The following is a 17,158-nucleotide window of genomic DNA, read 5'->3' as shown; positions in this document are numbered from 1 at the left end:
TAAGCCTCAGCAATGGTGGGCACCCCTCCCCCAGCCTTGCTGCTGCCTTGCGGTTAGATCTCAGACTGCTGTGCTAGCAATGAGGGCGGCTCCGTGGCCGTGGGACCCTCCCGGCCAGGTGTGGGTATAATCTCCTGGTGTGCCCGTTTGCTTAAAGCGCAGTATTGGGGTGGGAATTACCCGATTTTCCAGATGTTGTATGTCTCAGTTCGCTTGGCTAGGAAAAGGGATTCCCTTCCCCCTTGCACTTCCCAGGTGAGGCAATGCCTTGCCCTGCTTCAGCTTTCGCTGGTCGGGCTGCAGCAGCTGACCAGCACCGATTGTCCGGCACTCCCCAGTGAGATGACCCCAGTACCTCAGTTGAAAATGCAGAAATCACCGGTCTTCTGTGTCGCTCGCGCCGGGAGTTGGAGACTGGAGCTGTTCCTATTCAGCCATCTTGTTCTGCCCCTTCTAATTGATTCTTACATCAAAAACCAAAAAGAATTATGATACTAATGAAGGAGGTATAACAAAAGAGAAGCAGTAGGCACATCACTACTAAACTATGACAAAAACTGCATGTGACCCATGTCACCCCTCACTCCCGTCCGCAGGCATTCTTAATTGTTCCTGGTGGTCCCAATAAGGAGTAGAATTTAATAGTTTGCTTTATTCACTTGATAATACCATATTTTCCACTTTGCCAAATCAGCTTCCCTGTTATCATTTGCCACAAGCCTGTGGCTTTCAGGGAGTGGACTAAAGTCCATGGCGGGGAAGCCTTGGCTGATGCCTCAATGTTGGTAGCTTTAAGAGAGGGTGCTTTAGACTGACTGTGATCCACAGAGAACTGCCCTCTGGTTCCAGTGAACAGTGATGGGCAGGTCTAAGAGAATTTCTTTGCCATTCGGATAACAATGTCTTAATGCACCTGAAGTGACTTGAAGAGAATGATCTGAAGAGATGCAGGTAAGGGGGAATGGTGGCTGAGGGGCTACTGGGAATTTCCCTATTCACAACTCATCTCTTCTACCAGAAGCATGTGAATCCCTACCTCCCTTCCTAACCCCTTCCCAGAGCAACTCAGCAGGACTTGCAAGGTGGAGAAGAGGTGTTCGGGTTCCTCCTACAGCAGACCTTGGAAGAGATTCACACACAAAAGAAAGAAAGCAAAATAATGCTTTATGCTATTAAATTTTGCATTCCAAAACCTCAATTTTGTAATATGCAGCTTTATATGCCAAATTTGATGAAAAAAAGACATGAGACATGAAGAAAAAGTAAAATGGCGGACATAAATCCAAACCTATGGATATTAACATTAAATATTAATGGATTAAGCAACACAAAAGACAGAGATTATCAGACAGGATAAGAAAAACAAGATCCAACTATGTGTTTGCTACAGGAGATACACTTTAGATTCAAAGATATAAATGGGCTGAAAGTAAAAGGATAGAAAAGAAATAATCATGCAAACAACTGTAAGAACACTGGAGTGGTCATACTGACATCAGACAAAATAAGCTTTCAAACAGAAACAGTTATCAGAGATAAGCAGGGACACTTCATAATAACAAAAAGGTAATTCGTGAAAAGATATAACAATTATAAATGTATGTTTTAACAGAGCCCCAAAATACACGGGGCAGACTGATATAAATGATGAGAAAAATAGACCAATAAAAATAGTTGGCAACATCAATGTCACACTTGGAATCATGGAGAGAACAACTAGACAGGAGATCAAAAGAGAAATAGACAATTTGAACAATAATCTAAAATGCAAAACTTTCATGAGTGAAAAGATCTCCCCATAAGTCCTTAGAAGAAAAATAGCCTTTCAAGGGTTACATAGAGCAAGGTAAGAGGGAAATGGGGGTTACAGACCCACCTTGAGTACTGCTGAGCCAGGCACTCTCTGGGGAGTTTATAGTCATTTATCAGAAGCTTCTGGGTCTTATGTTTCTCATACATAAAATGAGGTAAAAATGCACCGTTCACCGGGTCTTTGTGGGGATTTTGAGAATGAAATATATAAAGGAAATTTATTCCTAGGCTGTGGGATGCTGTCCAATGGAAGACGTGCCAATCCTGGTCCTGTCTGCCCTCAGAGCCAGTGCAAGCCCTTTCACCTCTCTGCATTATGGGGATGGGCTTCAGGGAAGGAAGGATTGAGCCTGTTAGACTGTCATTTCTGGCTCCTGTGCCAATTGGTTTCTGGTGGCATTCACCCTAGAGAGAGGTGCTAAAAAGAGGGGTAAGAAGGGGGAAGCCAGGGTATTTCTCCATTACCATTTTCCCACACCTAAGCACTATCTCCAGCAGACTTCCCTGAGGGTCCAGCTCTTACCAGGGAAGCCAAGACTCCAGCTTCCAAAGGGTGACCCTCGTACCTGGGCCCCATAGCACCACTTATCTCCTCAGTCAGTTCAACCCAGGAAGGGTTGCGGCTCCCTCCAATGTCACTGTGCTCTGGCCTCAAAGTCTTCCTATCACCTGGGTAATGAGAGTCCTCTATTATAAATACTTAGAGTGACCTCTCTTTTCTTCGTTGAACCTTGGATGATTAATAGGATTTTTCTCTGAAACTATGAAAAGTGTGTAGGCGGAGATCCTGTCTTCAAGCCAACCAGCATTGACTGGGTTTCTGTAAACTGTTAGACCTTGAGCCAAGCCACAGAGAAGAAGCAGCAAGACAGGGCCTGCTCTACTGAACACAGAGCCTTAGCCCTCTTCACCCTGCACAGAGCCTGGTGTAGAATAAGTGCCAGTGTGCACCTGTTGCTGAAAGTCTATTTCAATTGAGTTAGCATGTGTAGTGTGTGAGCTGTGCACCAGCTTCTCAGCCTGGTTTGCAGACACGTTGTATTTGGTCTGTGGTAATACCCCATGAGAAACCAAGGCAGCTCACACCATGTAGTGCAGTGCTGTAAGCTTTGCCACCCTGCTATCGGCTCAAACCCTACCAGGGGTACAGCTGGCCAGTGGTCTCCCCATCAATGTCCTGCAGCAACCTCCCCAAAACCAAAGTAGAATGGAGATTGGAGAATGGAGTGTCAAGAACATTTATTCATGATCACTCTTGTATTCTGAATGTGCAACATGAGTGTCTCCAAGGGGTGGTGTGGATGCTCCTCAGCCCCCAGATGAACAAGGTGTCTACCTGGATTTTCACTATAAGGCTGCCCTGTTACACTTTGTAACCTCAGGCACAGAGCCGTGGACATGCATCGCAGGGCACTGAATCTCTCCTGCATGACTAACAACTTGGGACATCTGAGAATATTTCTGTATTGTTTACACTAAAAGAACATGTATTTTTATTTCATAACACAGAACTGACATTTGACATGTTAAGTCAATGTAAATCACTGGTGAAGTTCCTAAATTACTGCAGAAGAGTAATTAGTCCCTATGGGCCTGTCGCGTCAACAATTTGCTATTTATCTTCTTTCAGATGACAATGTGGTTTTTTTTTATTTAAATCTTAAAACCCATAAATACCTCTTCACCCCCCACTGCATCCTTCCCCTCAGACATACCCAATTCTTGTCCACCTCTGGGTTCAGCCAAGACCTTGTGGCAACAACCACAAATGAAGCCTCGGCGCTGATGACACTTCTGCTCCTGAAATCCTCTCAGGGCCAATCTTTCTGAATCAACAACTTGACTTTATTAACGGATAAGATTGACTCTGCTTCACATTCTAGCTTATTCTTGTGTTGTTCGGATCATCCACATGCCTTAATTTAGAGAAAGGGAGAAGTGACATTTTTACCAGATTGGAGTACACTGCAGAGGCCAGTCTCTGGGGTCACATGCACAGCGGTACGACATTCCTATTTATGTAAAAAGGAAATAGACTTTTCCCAGTCCTGGCTGTAAAGGCTCAGGACACCGTGGACAGGACGGGAGTTGCCTCGGTGATTTGCGGAACAGGAGGAGCTTTCCCTTCCAAGCTAAACAATAAGCTCCACTTTTTTAATGGCTCTTGGGTTAGCATTACTGATAAATAAGACACAAATGTAAAAACCTCAAGTATGTGATTACCTTAAGTCTCGGGGACACTTAACTAGAATAAAGTAACCATTTACTCTATTTTAAGATTTGGGTCTCTTGGTTGTGGGGGATGTATAAAACACAGTCATTGATTTTAACTTTCCCATCCAATAAATTTACCAATTCAGACAAATTGAAGACAAGGACAGTTTAAATCAACTTAATTCTACAGGAAAGAGTACTTTGAGTATTTCAAATATTTCCAAGTACACACAGTAACTCAAACCAGGCTGGTGAAACGTTTCCTTCTTTAGAACAAAGGGAGCTCTGGTGGTGATTTGGGGATGGCTTTGGGTTCAGAGCCTGGAGGAGTTACTCAGATTCTGAGGCAGTTTCTGATAGAAGGAAAGGTGGTAGCCTAACGCTGGGGAGGGCAGTTTCATTAATTGGTACATGTGGGGAGGTTGTTGGAGATGGACAGAGGGACATTCAGAAAGACAGAAGCGGAAGTGTGGGTTCTGAGGAGGGCGGGGTTTCTAACGTGGCGAACAGAAGCGTAGGTAGACTTGAGCCAACAAAGAAAGCTGGGACCAGGCCATTTTCTCACAGTCACCCTGATGATGTTAGGAGCACCTTCAAGATAGGACCCAGCAGGGGAAATGTGTCATGAACACTATGCAACCTGTGGTCACTTCTAGAGCTCAATTTAACTTTTTTTCCTTGGAAGTTATTTGGGGCACTCAGGGTACACAACCCTGAGAACATAGGCAGAGGAAGTGAAGCTTGGCCTCGCACCCAAGCACACATGACTAGGGTCCCAGGGCTCCAGTGTTGAACTCTGCATGTGGCTCCAGTGTGGGTCACGGGGTAGGAGGTGTTAGGGATGGAAATATGCTCAGGGCAGAGCTGAGAAGATAAGAGGCAGCCAAAAGGGAGTGATGGGTAAATGCACAAAGGTTTCCAGGAGGGCCCTGGTGCAAGCTGGCTTCCAGGACACAGCTCTCAGGGTAGAAGGACCCTTTCTCTGACACAGTGGAGACCCAACCTTTTAAAATGGCTGGAAGTAGGTGTCCCTGTGGCCCCTGACCACTGAGGGACTGGACAGAACAGGACTCAGACTGTGGCCCCGAAACACTAGCCCCAGGCTCAGCTGCTGAAAGCGCCAGAAGCTGCCAGGATGCAGAGCCCACATCAGGACTCCGGGCACGGACTGAAGCTGCTCCCCAATTAGCAGGGAGCTTGGCCAGGCCGGGAAGGTCATAGGCTCGTAAGTCTCATGTTCTCTGCTTTCTAGGATGGTTCTCTATGGAGGCAGCCTCGGCTACATTCTGTGTTTTGTTTGCTTACTGACAGCATCAACACAAAGAGAGAATGACAATGTCCTTCCCCATTCCACTCCAAAGAACTCCCAGAGTGAGGACCCAGACATGCCTGAGTCGCACCCACACCCTCTGATTCATAACTTGCCATAAAAACCACCTGGGGGAGTGTCAACCACGCTGCCAAGCAAGGCGGGGTGCTGAGAAGTGAGGGCCATTTCAATGTCAATATCACAGTCAGTCCCCCTGTTTTCCACTTCAAATTCCAAACATGTGCCTACCCCACAGTGTGGGGTAGGGGCATGGCACAATATTTCATTTCTTTTGTGAGTCGGGGTATTCAGATTGAAAAGCTACTAAACTCAAAATGTGGGCCAGGCTGTCAACATGTAATACCTGGACACTTCGGGCCTCTGTGGACTTGAAGCATCATTAAGACACATCACTTCTGTGGCCAACCTCGGGTCAGTAGTTAGCCTCATCTTCATAAATTGCCTCCCCAACAACACAATATTTCTGTGCATTCATAGCTCTGTTTGTCCTCCATAAATCAACCACAGGCCTGTTTAATTATCCCTCAGCAATTTTAAACAACATTTTTAATGAGGCAGAGAATGCACGAGGGCTAGCAAACAGGGCTTAAGGGTCTGTCATGGGTCACTCTGTGTATATTTTTCAAAGTCAGGCGTTCCCAAGATAAGTCACATCTCACCCAGATCTCGAGGCTTGGCCGATGGGCTTTTGCCCTGTGTGACCAGGCAGACTCAACCATCAGGAGGCTGCTTTCTGTCAATGGCCCTGAAGTGTGTTCATTATTATAAACACACATGATAAATGAGTGTTGTGGTTATGTGAGGAATTTGGTCACCTTGGCTCTAGCTGTGAAAGCGGCAGAGCTATGGAGAAACTGAACGAAGGACCATGCCTTCCACTGAAGCCCAGGCAGCTGGTGTTTGAGCTTCATTAACTTGGAGATCCATAAATCTCTCCCCCTGGTTTCCAGGTCAACGAGATTGCCGGGTGGAAGAGCCTCAAGCCCTCTCAGTTATGGGAAACATCCCTGTGAGTCTGCAGAAAGGTAGGCCTGGCCCCGATGTCCCATAGCCAACAGGTCGCTCTTGAGGGAATGGTCCAGAGGGTCCCACCCTCTGATGGACCTGGGCTGGGGTATAACACTCAGCGGAGCTGCAGGAGCGGGGACAGAGTACTTGTTGCCCAGCTTTGTCTGTGCAGTGCTGGTGCTGGGGTCCCCACACACACCCAAGCACCAGCGCTGGCACCCAGCTCAGTGGTCAGCCCACAGTCCCAGAGATGGCAAGGGCTGGCAGGGAGGCAAAGAGTGAAGGAGAAGCAGCAATTGGGCACCTGGCCCCGGGGGTGCTGAAAGACAAGGGGGCCACTAGAAAGTCACAGGGAGCAGATTCCTGAGGGTCTGTCTGCAAATATTTATTTTCTTTTTTTTTTTTTTAACATTCTTAGGACCACAGAAATGGGAGCCATTTCAAGAGGGCAGATAGACTCTGCCCCCTGCCCCGCCAACACCCACAGCCATGACTGCCTTTCTTCCTCCTCCCCATCCTCCTTTTCCATCTCGCCACAAGCACAGATGTCATGCTGAACCCTGCACTTGAAGTGTCTCCTTTAACCATCATAACAACCCCATTCTACAGATGAAGACACCAGCACATTGAGGGCATGAACCACAAGCTCAGAGATACCCCGTCCCTCCACAAAGCTGGATCCAGACCTAGTCCAGACCTGTTCCAGAGCCCAGCCTCACTGCGTCTGGGGCACGATGGTCCCTGGCCTGGAGTGAAGAACACGGGATCCGAAACTTCAGAGTATGCCTCTCTGTCTCAGCCAAGCTCTCTGATCTGGAACATCTACAGGTTGTTTCTAATTGAGAAGGTGCAGCAGAGCGGTTAGGGACCTGGACTCTCAAATGCAGTACAGTCACAGGTTCTCAGCCACACGACCTGGGGAAGGCACCCAGCCACTCGCAGGCTGGCAGGAGGTTACGGAGGTCACTGAGGCACAGCCCTCACAGGAGAGGTGGGTGGCATGGGCACTCAGGAAGTTGGCTGTTATTGGTCATTATTCCTTGACACCCACTCTGCCTGTTTGTTCCCTCAAACTTCTTGCAAGAGAACTATGAAGAGATTGGGATTCTTGCTGATTTATGGTCATTACTGATGATGTCACAACTGTCCACTCAGGGCCCAAGGACACTAGGACAAGTTAGAAGCCTGCACAGCAATCCAGGAAGTTGTTATTTTAATCTTTAATGCTACTCTTTTTGCCAAGCTAAACAACCCCTATCGGCCCTGTAGCATGTTAACATTTTGGGAAAAATTTACGAACTGCTCTAATCCATTTTTAGTAAAGCCCATTACCTCTGAATATAGAATCAAGGTTCCAATTAAAACTCTGCATTAGAGAATTAGAGTTATTTGCCAAACCAGAAGAGAAAAAAGACGATTTTTCATAATTTTGAATTTCGTCTGCTGAAACCAGCAGTCTCCTTCCAGCCCTCAGGCAAGTGATCAACTCATTCAACATTTCAGAGCATCAACCACAAAACAGAAAAACTTCTGGGAATCTGGACAAAACAGTACGTCCCACCAAGGGATCTCAGACAGTCGCTAGGGCTTGCACACACACATATACATGCGTATACACACACTCACATGGTTACTCTAGGATCCTAACATCGGTAGCCAAGGAGGTAATGTTTCTAGAAGTAGAAATAAATCCCAATTTCTTCCACTTTGGAAGCTTATAGAAGGCAGGCTTTGTAGGAGAAGTTATTTCAGCTAGGTTTAAAAGTTTTTGTATGGTTTTGCTGGATAGAAATGGATGGGCAAAGACTCAGAGGTTGAGAAGTGGGTGGGTTCTCAATGATGCTGAGGGCCAGGACTATCTGTGTCTGGAGATGGCAGGCGGGAGTGCAGAGATGATGCTAGAAAACGTCCCGAATACATGTTATGATGCTAGGCGTTTATTCTAATGGGTGTATTTTACTTCTGACAGCTCTCTGCAAAATCTCCAGCTCCTGCCTTTCTGGGCCTTCAGAATCCAGAAATGTATGGGAGCCATGGACAGCGCAGGCAGGGCAGGAGGCCTTTCCAGGCACTGAGCTGCCCTGCCGTGGGCCACACGCTGCACTTCTCAGCACCCATGGTTGTGTCACTCTCATTGGTGGTGCTGGCTTTAGGAGGATGTTGGGGACTCTTTCTGACTCTCCTTGTCAAGATGCCCACATTCTTTGTTAAGGAGTCATCTTCTTCCTGGGGTCCCCTCTGCCCTCTCAGTTCTAGGATGGTGGAACTATCTGATAAGCTAAGTTTTCCAGGGTAGCCCAGGAGGGAAGGCAGCGCATGGTAGCATGGAACCTTTTCTGGAGACGCAGAATGAAGACCTACAGCAATGCAACCTCCCTTTACTCAGGTCTTTCCAATAGAGAAACTATTAGTCCCCAGGCCTGTGCATGAGGACAAAGAGCAACAAAGAAATGACAAACGGAGTTCGGTTCTAGGATGCCTGAAGTCTGCTTAAGAACAAAGGGGCATTTCATTTTGAGATGGGAACTGGGGAACCGGGGGCCCTGTCTGTTGCAATGACTCTTGGCTTCTGGAAGTAGGGGACGGCCCTTACCCAGCTCAGGCATCACAAAAATCCTCAGCCAAGCAGCTAGGAGCCCTTAGGGGCATCGTCGGTGTTGTCCTGCTGCCGGCTCCCCGGCCAGATGGGAGCCCAGATCACCGTGCCAGGTTCCTGAGGGCAGACCCTGCAGGCTGCTGAGTGAGCTGAGGAGGGTCAGGAGATACCTCCACTGACAGCTCTTGGCTGGTCAGTGAGTGCCCGTGACCTTGGAGGAGGAGCCCAAGGTTCTGTCAGGCTCTGTCCCCTGTAAATTATTACATGGCCACCTTGTGGCTCAGAGGGCCCTACCTACTATATGAAAATGACATATCTTGAATGATTTATTTATGTGTTTAACAATCATCTGATGAGCACACGTGGCCATGTGATTCCTCCCCTTGAGCTCACAATCTAATAAAAATAAATATAAGTCATTTCAGTGCAGTCTAGTGCATGCAGTACCAGCATGTCCACATGACAGGGGTTGTTACAAAGGAGTATGGGATTCTCTTCAGGCAAGCAGGGACGTGTAGAGAGAGGCTGGGTAAGCCTCCTCAGCGAGGCGATGCTCTAGACTTCTGGGTAGGAGTGTGCCGGGCAGATGCCTGTGCAGCCTAATTCCAGCAGAAGGAACACCTACTCTACTGTCCACACTTGGAACACTGGAGAGGGAAAGGGGACGCTCTTACCAATGATAATCAAATGGTAGGCATAAACCGGTGCTGTCCCCAGCTGTGTGGGACATGTGTTCGCCCTGTGTCTAAACAGAGTGTATACAGGCATTGGAGTCATGAACATCTATTGAATTTGGGCTGTTAGTAACAACAACCCTTGCTGAGTGTGTGTAACTCGAGTCCAAGTCGACCTCCAGGTGAGGTGCCATTCAGCATCTAAATGCTTCCACCAGGGATCCAGCGGCCTTCTCCCCACGTGTTTCACTGTCCTTACCCTCAGCTTCACCCCAGTGCTATGGCCCCAGTGGTCTCACGCAGCCAAAGGCAACAGGCTACAGGCTCTCTTAGCCACACCAACGAGGCAGAGAGGAAGTCATCTTCCCTTCAGCCTGTCTCTCCACCCCAGGTCAATTACCCTGGGGATGCCGTATGCAGAGAAGGGAGACAAGTCGCCCTCCTCCCAGGAGCTGTGCAGGGGGTAATGGGGCATGAGGAGACAGGAGGAGAGCAGTGCAGGGTGGGCAGTCAGCAGTGCCCACCGCCAGGACAATTCCAGATTCCTGGAGCTACAGGCAGGGACAGGGGTCATAGGGGAAGGGGAAGAACATCAGAGTAGACGGAGGAGGGAGCATATTCTGAACAGTCCTGTCTGCTTTTCATGGAAAGTCAGGTTGAATTCAAGCTTTGCACGTTTAGAGAACTCACCCTTGATGTAACATGGAGGGTGGACTAGGACAGGGCACATTATAGGCAGGAAATCAACAGTCATGCTATGGCAAAATTCAGGTGAAGGGTGGTGTGGCAGGAATTTGGGTAGCCAGGAGGAGAAGGGGGAATGGAGAAATATTCAGCTACTTCCCACATCCAGAGGACTGCATGAGGGATTCCAGGACAATCCCCTGATTTCTGAATCCGAGAGCTGGGTGAGCACCCCCACCATTAATAAAGTTATATAATTCAGATAAATGAGCACCTATCTTTGGTGTAAGAGGCTGCGGACTGGATGGATATTGAGTTTGAGGCAAGTTGAGCTTGAAGTACTTTGGAGTATGTGCAGGGACAGAGCTAGACTTTGGGAGTGAGTTGGAGCTGAGGACATTATCCTGGGAGCCATTGGCTGGCAGAGGGCAGCTGGAACCTTTGGCTAGCGAATGAGGATGACTCCTGGGGGGCATTGGCCTTTAAAACTGGCTGCGTCTCCTTTGCCATGTTGGGAACAGGCTCGTCAACTGCAACTCAGGCAGAAGGATTAATGCTGTGAGTTCAAAAAGGTCTGAAGTGACCTTTTAGAGAACTGGGAGAAGGAGCTTCCTCACAGTAGGACTCTATGAGAGCAGCAAATCAACCAACCTCAGACAGAACCTTCTGGATTCCTGTTTATCATCCCTGTACTGAGGGCTCTGCATCAAGGCTGACTGCTCCCTCCTCTGGATCCCAGATCTGGATGTATAAACATTTTCTGGGCATCTCTTTGCACTGTGGGGAGGTTGAAGTCAGGGTCTGCCCTTCCCCACCTCTCTGTCCCTGCAGTGAGCAGGTGACTGTGCACGCAGTGGGTACTTGGTAAATATTTGAGGCTTAAGTGAATGATGGAATGGGTGCCTCTGATGAGGGCCCTGTTCACCCAGCCAGTCTGGTAGGCAGGCTTTCCTGCTCTGCCAGTCTCAAGGCTGCCACTCTCTGTGGCCATGTTGAAGGGCATGAAGCCAGGGGCTTAGAGAGCTTCTCTGCTCCCTAGGGTACTGAGATAGCAGCCAGGCAGGGCATGTTTCTGGTCACAGGCTTAGGAGAAAGGCCAGGATCCTACAGGGTTCACGGCCCTGGTATAGTCTGACCCCGGCAGTGAGAAGGCACAACCCAAGCACAGCTGCTGCTCCTCTCCATTCAGGATGGGAGGTTCAAGGCAGCACTAAACAATGCCAGGACCCAGGAGGCAGGCGCAGTGAGCAGGGTCCTGTCTTGCACGGTGTGGCAGCATCTGGAAGTCTCATACCCATCTCTCTTGCTCCCTGGATGACCCCAATCCCTGAGGACTTTAATGAAGAGCATCACATTGCTTTGTGTGGTGTCAAGGGCCCCTGTGGCCTCACCTCTGATTACCACAGGGTTCATCCTACCATTCCTTGCTCCCCATGGTCCAAATCCAGGAAGCCCATTCCCTGGCCCACCCCAGGCCTCCCTCCATGACGTGCCGAGCTCCTCCCGCACTTGGCTTTGTGGTCACATCCTCAAGCAAAAGCCCTCCCATCTGGGTTAGCTGGGTGCCCCCAGAAGTCTCCGTGCACAATGCTGAATGCAAATATCAGAGCACAGGGGGCTGCAGGCTCCACAGAAACAGCTTCCTTGGCATGCTTGGTCTGTGCTTAGCCAACATTAATAATAATGAGCAGGTGAGAGGATGTCCCTGTGAGATAGGAGGGTCTTCTGCACTAAGCTCACTGTCCAGGGATTTCCCTCAGCCTCCATCTGATGCCCTTCAGTCTTAATGGACCAGGCATGGGTTAAAGGTTCACCAATAGTAACTGCACCCCAATAACAGAGACTCTTTGTGGTACAATGCACAGAGCACTGGAGTAGAGCCACGAGGCCTGGCTTTACCACTACCAAGTCAATGTGACTGTTGACAAGTCTTGTCACTGCTCTGATCCTTTGTCTCCTCTTCTGTATATGGGATCATCGTACATTGCTCATAGGGTCGCACCAGCACATACATAGAAAGACTGGGTTTTTACAAGATGTGCCACCTCACCCAGCGGTGAAGCCTCCTCTTTTTCTAAAACCCGGGCAAAGATACATGTCAAGCTTGCCTTGTTAGCACAGTTGAAATTGGGGTAATCTTAGCCCTCCCAATCTATCAAAAAATGGGCCCTAACTGGATGGAGATCGTGTTAAGTTTTAGGGTACATCAATGGATATTGTTCTTGGAAGGATTCTGGAGTGAGACACTTCTCCTTTAGGGGTCTGGGTGAGAGTACTCCCTATTTTGAGGGGCCCTGGACTAAGGTACTTTTCCTGGGGAGCTTCAATGGGCCACTCTTCTTTTGGAGACTGTGGAGTGAAACGTTCTTCAGTTGGATAGATATAACCTGTTGGTGCAGATCTCTGGCAGATGAAACACCATCCCCATGGAAACTGCTCTACAAAGACCACTGTTTGGATTGAACTGTGTCCCCCAAAAAGATAGGTTGAAGTCCTAGTCCTGGTACCTGCGAACGTGACCTTATTTGGAAATAGGATCTCTGCACATGTAATCAAGTTAAAAAGGTCATTAGGGTATGCCCTAATCCAACAACTGGCATCCTCATAGGAAGAGGTGAAGAGATACAGTCATAGAAAGGAACAGGACACCCCATAGCTGCAGGTATTGGCATGATGCTGCCACAAGCCAAGGAGCCCCTGGGCTACCAGAAGCTGGAAGAGGAAAGGAAGGATCTTTCCCTGGAAGCTTTGGAGACAGCATGGCCCTGTCAACATCTTGGTTTTGGACTTCAGGACTCCAGAACTGTGAGAGAATACATTTTTGTTGTTTAAGCCACCCAGATTGTGGGACATTGTTATGCAGCCCTAGCAAACACACAACCACCTGCAAGCAAATAGAACTTTCTGCCCATTGCATGCAGGAGCTCCCTGCTGTGATGACAGGGTGAGCAGCCCTGCTGAAACTCCCTGTGCTGTGAGGCAGTACTCTGTCCACTGTCCCCCCAGTCCCTGAGCTCTGACAACTCCTTCCCTGCCATGCCCTCCTCCTCCATGCCATGCTCAAGTACAGTGCCTCCCCAGAGAGCTGCTCCAGCTAAATTAAAGCACACACCCCTGTGATGGCTGAAAGCACAGTGGGGGGTCTGGTCGTGTTGTTTTTAACTACTGTTTCTTCTCTTATCTCCAGTTAGTCTCACCAAATATTTTACTGAGCACCTGCTATGTGACTGTCGCTGTCCTGGGCCCATGGGACTCGGCAGCAACAGGGAAGACACGTGGACCAGATGCTCTGGTGACAGAGCTGAGGACAGGGAGATGGAAGAAGGGGCAGGTCAGGAACAGAAAACACACTGAACACAAACAACTAAGATTGTCTCTAGTTGTGAGGAGTGCTATAAAAAATAGCATCTCAGGTGGTAGAGAGTGGCACACATTAGGAGCGCTCTCTCTGAGGGCGTAACCTTTGATGGGAATGGCAGGGCCTCCCGGGAGGTCCTCTGCAAACACAGAACAGCTTCATCAATGACTCTGAAGAAGAACAAGCCCATTTTCCTTAAGGAAAAGGAAGAATGTCCAGGGGCTGGAGTCAAGCGCCTGAATGGAGAACTCGAGGACATGCATTTGAAGGCTCAGGTATTTATGTTTTTTCCCATTACTTTTATTATTTCTTTAATTCTAAAACTGGAAATACAAACTTAAAACTGCAGGAAAACATTAAAAATCAGCTTCAGCAATCTCCCCAGGGATGACAACTAGAACCATTTTAAGGGTGTTGCCTTCTATATCAGTGGTTCCCAAAGTGTGGTTCCTGAACTGGCAGCAATCAGTATTACGTAGCAAGTTCTTAGAAATGCAGATTCCTGGCCCCACCTCAGACCTACTGAATCAGAAACCCTGGGTTCAGAGCCCTGCAATCTCTGTATTAAAGACACCTTCCCACCCCCAGGTGATTCTGATGCCTGCTGGAGTTTGAGAAGCACTGATTGTTTCTACCAGTTCTCTATTACCTGCAGCTGGGTTGCACAATGGCTGAGTAGGTTGGGAGAGGCCAGAGCTTAAAACATACCTTCCAACTGAGGTTGCACATTCACTGACCAACAGACCAGCTGTAGGAAGGGACATATGCAAGACCACAGAAGACTGTCACAGCAAGCTGATACAGCACAGAAGACAGATGGGGCCCTGCAGAAAGGACACCAGGCACAGATAGGAGCCAGAGCCACGTGCAGTTGGACAGCTGGCAGTGAGCATTAGGAAGGCTTGTCATCGAGGGGCCGAGTCCACTGGGGGTGCTGTGTATGCAAATCTCTCACAAGGACACAGGAAAGGTGAGATAACACTCCAGGGCATAGATGCTCTGAGCAGCAGTCTCCCACAGCAATATTCAGAGGCAGAGAAAGTGCAACACCTCCATGAAAAGAATCAGGACACTCTTGGCCTTGGGTAGGACTAGCTGCAAGGCCAGTGCTGGTCTCTTTGTGTTGGGTGGAAATTGTGATCTTCTTCCTGCCTCACCACAGGACTGGCTATCAGTCCCTGCAAGCATCCCTAGTAAGGTGTTCCCTTTCTATGCTAAAATAGTAACACTCACAAGTCTCTTGACTCCCTGACTCAGTCATCACTGCTGATGCTGGGAGCAGCCTGCGAGGTCCCTTGTGTAGCACCCCTCAGCTCCCCATGAGCCCGCTTTCTGGAAGGCCATCAACACCAAAATAAGCAGGACTCAGCAGGGGCTTTCGATAGTCTTCATGGAATGGCATGACTCGAAGCACCAGCACTTGGTTTGTTGAAGAAGTCTCTAGGCTTTCAATCAGAATGTTTTTACTGTAATTGTCCCACAGTTCTGATAAACTTCCAGTCAGCCTTGAATTGGAAAATTAGAAAGCATGAAAGACAGTAACTACAGACACACAGGCTGCCAAAAAAAATAAAGCAGAAATGACTGACTGGCCAAAGGCAAGGAAAGAAAATGAAAAGCTAGAAAATCCAAGCTAAAAAGTTCTGGGACTATATTATGTGGGAGAATAAACCTTCATAACATTCAGTTGTAGAACTGTTTGTGATGGTTTTTGAAGGATTAGAGGAGAGCAGATTTTGCTCCATCTTCAAAAAGATCATAGGGCGATGTAGATGGGGACATGAAAAGTGATGTTGGGAGGAGCTCAGCAAACCCTCTCCCCAGCAAAACAAACTTTTAACTGGAGAACATTTCAGAAAACAATGATTTAAAGTCTCTGGAAATTGTCCTAAGGGCATATGGTAGATAGGAAACATTTGTTCAAGAAATTCTACTAAATCTTAGTAATAACAGTGAAAGTCTGTGACATCTGAGTCACAACCAGCTCCCATGCCCACCCTTGGCTCAGGATGGAAGCTCTACTCTAGGTGGGTATGGCCAAGAACGTGGGGCTTCCTCTCCCTCAAGATCCAAGTCTAGGGCTACAGTTTCACTCAGGATGGAGAGGTTGTCAGCCAATCTTGCAGCCCTACCCAGCTCTGTGCTGCAGGAGCTCTATTCCAGGCAGGTGTGCCTAAGAGGACCAGGGCTCCCTTCCTGAACTCAGGCCCCACTTATAAGGCTGAGAACATGGGATCCTGATCACCCCTACCCCAGCTCACTTGCAGGGTGGCAGCTCAATGCCAGGAGAGGCAAGAGGAGAAGATCTCACTCATAGAGCAAGGGCATCTCTCCAGGAGAAAAGGGCCACTATCCCCATCCTCAGCTCTGGTTTTTGTGGAATAGAGATTCTGCCCAAAAGGAGAAGAGGGTTTTAAGAAAAGGAAGACCCTCAACTCTATTTAAAGGGATGGACATTATTTATCATATAGTTTGAGAGAAGAATGCCTAAGGGCATTGTTAAAAGCAATAGAGATCTTGGTGATGCATAATAGGAGGCTGTCTCTCCATGACAGTAGTAGCAGCAAGCAAGATGGTATACCAGTTAGAAGTTTAACAGAGGAACCAGAGAAAGAGACTGCTAAGAAAAGCCCTCCTTGGGTCAGTGCAAGACATGAAAATGGAAACACCTTGCTCCTGCAAAAAGACATGGCTTTAATTGAATTAGACTAAGACGCATTATACACCAAGGTATTTTTTTTTTAAACAATAAAGCAAACAGCAATTACTGGAGGCTAATATCTGTGTGAGACATGCATAGAGGCAGACCAGCTGGAAGCTTAACAGGCAGATCAGGGAAAGAGAGTCAAAGTGCACCCAACTAAACCACAGATCTATGCTGGCCAAGGAGACTGTTTGCCTTCCCAAGACTGCATCCTCAGAGCAGAGACATCGGAGACTCCACACTGCAGGGAAACAGACATCACTGAGCTAGTCAAAAGGCAAAAGCAAAGAGAAAACCTTGAACACAGAACAAGAAAAGTGACTCATCACATGCAAGGGGACCCCAAGAAGGCTAACAGCTGACTTCTCCTCAGAAACAATGGAGGCCAGAGGTAGTGGGATTCCAAATACAGAAAGAAAAAGAATTGTCAGTCAAGAACCTTACAACCAGGAAAACACTTTCACAAATGAAGGCTAAGAAAATCCTAAATTAATAAAAAATGAGATTATTCAATGTTAGAAGGTCTTCCCTGAAATAAATCCTAAAATAATCTCTCAGGCTAACAGCAGATAACTTCAGGAAGTATTTCAAATCCACACAATAAAACAAACACTGCCAATAAAGGTAATTATGTAGATAATTATAAAAGGCAGTATAACTGCAGATTTTTCTCTTTTCTTCTCTTAGTATATTTTTTAAAAAACAATTACATAAAAAAAGGTGTATAATTGTATCATTGAGTCTATAACACATAGAAATGTAGTGTATTTGAAAATAC

At 47.7% G+C, this 17,158-nt stretch overlaps 1 long non-coding RNA gene across 1 annotated transcript in view; it reads left to right on the top strand.

Annotated features, from left to right (window-relative positions):
• The window catches only part of LOC108541967 (uncharacterized), a 16,590-nt gene extending 7,288 nt beyond the window's left edge, over window positions 1-9,302 (top strand). Inside the window, exons 2-3 of the long non-coding RNA XR_001889135.1 lie at window positions 6,307-6,381; window positions 6,783-9,302. This is a non-coding gene — a long non-coding RNA (uncharacterized LOC108541967). The remainder of the gene's footprint in view (window positions 1-6,306; window positions 6,382-6,782) is intronic.
• The last annotated feature ends 7,856 nt before the right edge of the window (window positions 9,303-17,158 follow it).

This window comes from Rhinopithecus bieti, unplaced genomic scaffold, assembly GCF_001698545.2.
Source record: "Rhinopithecus bieti isolate Rb0 unplaced genomic scaffold, ASM169854v2 scaffold_20310, whole genome shotgun sequence".
NCBI classification, from domain to species: Eukaryota; Metazoa; Chordata; class Mammalia; order Primates; family Cercopithecidae; genus Rhinopithecus; species Rhinopithecus bieti.
This window is presented reverse-complemented; position numbering and strand designations above follow the sequence as displayed.